Below are 3,802 nucleotides of genomic sequence, written 5' to 3'. Positions count from 1 at the left end.
AGAGAGAGGGGGGGGGGGGGGGGGGGGGTGCTATTTGGAGTCAATAATTGCTATTGCCGGAGCGACACTGGCTGCTTCCAAGTAAGATGTCGCTTCGCATGGTTGTACAGTACAGGGGAATAGAGTCTGCCGCTTGCTAACATCCGATTTGAATCAGAAGATCAACTTTGCACGAATACAAATTAGAAGGATAAAATTATTAAAGAAGCATTGAACTTATATTTAGTTTTTAATTGTAAGCTGATTTTATAATTTTTAATAATCTGATCTATTTTTTAAAAAAAATTAACTATATATTATCATTTACTTTAATAGTTTCAATTATAAATGAAAATCATATAATATTATTCACATATTTATAATGATATCAAATGCTTTTTTTGAGAGAAAAAAAGGGACGAGGAAGCACTCGGAGTCTGATCGAGTTTTAGGAAGATATTTACAAATAAATTAAAAAATCTACTATTTACATACCATTTTAGATTAATTTTATCTCTTTTCAATATTATTAGCAACTACTTTGATTGTTTGTGGAATCCAATCGCCCATTTTCCTTTCTCATTTTTCTTTTCTCTTTGCACTCGTCTTTTTTAATAATTTGATATGTTTTTTTTTTAAAAAATAGACTATATTATTGGTTACCTTGATAGTTTTAGTTATAATGATGACGTATATATTCATGTATCTTATAATATTGTTACGCATATTTATAATAATGCCAAATGCATTTTTGCATGAAGAGAAATGGAGCGAGGGTGACGAGTTAAGAGACGAAAAAACACTATGAACCAAAATAAGATATCTATACAAGAAAAATAAAAAAAATCTACCATCGACACATCACTTTAGATCAATTTTATCTATTTTTAACATCAAACTTCATTAGCGACTATTCTGATAGTTTGTGGAACTCAATCGCCCATTTTCCTTTCTCTTTTCATCTCGCACTTAACTTTTTCCCTTTGTTGGCTGACGAATTTACCTATTTGGTCCCCTTGTCTCTTCATTTTATAATTTATCCACAAACTTCATTATATGATAAAATGGAGGACAATAAAATATACACAAATGGAAAATATAAATATAATAAGGATGAAAATATTACGATAGATGTCCAATTATATTTAAAAAATACAAAAATAAGAGAAATCTAGAAAACCATGCACAACACTCTCGAGATTCTATTAAGTTATAAAAAAACATTTTACATAAAATAATTAAATCTCTTATTAAAAAATAAAAAGCTCAATTATTTAATTTTTAAATTTTATGCTATGAATTATAAAATATATTTTTTTATTTTCTAAATTTACTAAAAGTCAATCATTTGACTTTTGAATTAGAAAATGTTAAAACATCTTTAATTATAAAATTGGAATTGAAAACCATAAAATGTTTTTTTTTTTTTAAATTGAACGAGCCTTTAGATATCATAAGAGTAAAAATATGTCTGCCAATGAATCGATCTTATTTATCAAGATTAAAGTCTAATAATCATTTTGTAAATGGGGTGCCATTAATTAGAATTTTGATCCAATTAAGTTGGTCAGATCACTAAAACCTACTTAAATTGATTCAATCAAGTTTTTGGCCTAAATCCATGTCAATATTTAACTATGTGTGATATAAAAAATAAATATAGAGCTTATTAGTCCATTTAATGAGACGGTCCATTAAACAAAGCTTAGCACCAGCTCTCTCCCTTATATAGGATTGAATTTTTTATTTAAATAAAAATTTATAATTATTTATCTCAATGAAAACTTCTATATAGTTGTTAAAGATGGAGAGGAACCACCTAGTCAAAATACGCAAATCTTCTTGTACTAACTCGATCTATTAATGTACACTAGTAATTTATGTTATAGAAAATTGAAGTGGATTCAGATTGGTGTTTATTTGTCCCTCATGGAGTAAGATCATTGTTGGTTGGTGCTTTGAATTATAAATATGTTTATGTATTATAAGTGATTATTTTAGTGAATATCTTGGTATTGTTAGCATTGTTGTTAATGTTGAATGACTAAAACTAATAAAATTCTTAAAAAAAATCATGAATGGATGGTTGACATTAGCGTTCGTTGTCAACTTCACTCGTTTAGCTACCTGGTAATTGAGACTTGACATCACAAATGTCAACACTTAAGTGATTTGAACTATGAGTGTGCTTATGCATTCTCAATGATTATTTTGGTAAATATCTTAGAATCAGCAATAACCGTTATTCTGTTTAATATTTTTTTTTTAATATTTTTAAGAAGTGACGATGATAAAGATTTTTCATGACAGTTGTATATATATATTTTGTCCTTTAATATTAAGCAGATTGTGTATATTTTTTCTCTTTTAAAATTAAGAAGATTGTACATTTTTATTAATTGTTTAAATTCTTTAGTGTAATTTTTTGTTGTGAGCCTCGAAATATATCGTAATTTAAAATTGCATACGTTTTTCCGGATTGATTTCAATAAAATTTTCATTTACAAAAAAAACATTATTGTGGGTTGAAAACTATAATTATTTGCACTTTCTTGTGAGCTAAAACAGAGCAAACAAAGAGAAAGGAAAAGTCATTTTTCTGAAACATTTATTGGGCATTTTGTGTAGACGCCCAGAGAGCTAACAAAGGATAAGAAAATGGTCATTGTGTGCACTTTTTCAAGTAACATCTGTTGAGTGTTCTTTGTAAAGCCCAGAAAGAGCAAACACAAATGAGTGGAAAAGCCATATTGAATTTGGGTAATGTCCCCCTAAGAGAAGTTTTATACAAAAAATATATATATATTTTTATCTTTATCATTGAAAGAGAAAAACAAAAGTTTATTGTGACGATTAATCAAAAATGTTATAGCATTTAAGGTATTAGTCTCCTATACAATGCGAAAGTGTCGTGTGGTCAGTTTTTTAATTATCAAGGTTCGCTTATGAATTTTAATTTGACTATTCACGTAATTCAATCACAACCCTCTTCTACTGTGTAATATAATTATATAAAAACATAAATCATAAGAAATAAATATGTCATTGACAACATATCACTATGTATTGTTTATCTAGTGATATGTTGTAGCAAGAGGACTAAACCCTACCTTTAGAGGTTGAACAAATTTTAGATGAGTTCGAGCTCGAAAACAACTAATAGACACACTCAACCAAAAATAAATTTAATAATAATAGACTCTAAATTATCATCAATTACTAAAATAAAATTAATAATATCATTAACCCCTTCCTTAAAAAGTCTCTTATGACATGACATTTTTTCCTCTTCAACATATCACAAATCTTGTTAATTAATGAGAGCCAATTGGGTGTGGTGGGCGACCTATCTTATCAATTTGGAGAAATTGACATCGTTATTTATCTACAACCCATCCCCCCATCCAATCCAATTGCTTTTAATAAATAAATAAATAATTTATCTAAAAAAAATTATCAAAGTAGTAATATATAAATTTTAAAAATATTATTTACACACTTAATTGTGATATTTTTTATAAAACTTATGTATTAATGTGTTATAAAATGAAAATTATAAAACTTATTAAAAACAATTTTTTTTTAAATAAAAACTCAAGGTTTGAAAATCAAGATTTTTCAAAATTAAACCAAACTTAAAAAAACACTTAAATTGAATTTCCTACGTTAGTCCTTATTAATCTAGAGATTTGAAAATTACAAATTTTTAATTCTTTTTCCAAATCATTTCCACCTTATATGTTTAATTTTTTAAGGTATATTTATTGTATTTTACTTAAAAATATTTGTATTAGTCGATAATAAATACATTGTACTCTACAAT

The sequence above is a fragment of the Diospyros lotus genome, chromosome 3 (assembly GCF_014633365.1).
Source record: "Diospyros lotus cultivar Yz01 chromosome 3, ASM1463336v1, whole genome shotgun sequence".
Lineage (NCBI taxonomy): Eukaryota > Viridiplantae > Streptophyta > Magnoliopsida > Ericales > Ebenaceae > Diospyros > Diospyros lotus.
This window is presented reverse-complemented; position numbering follows the sequence as displayed.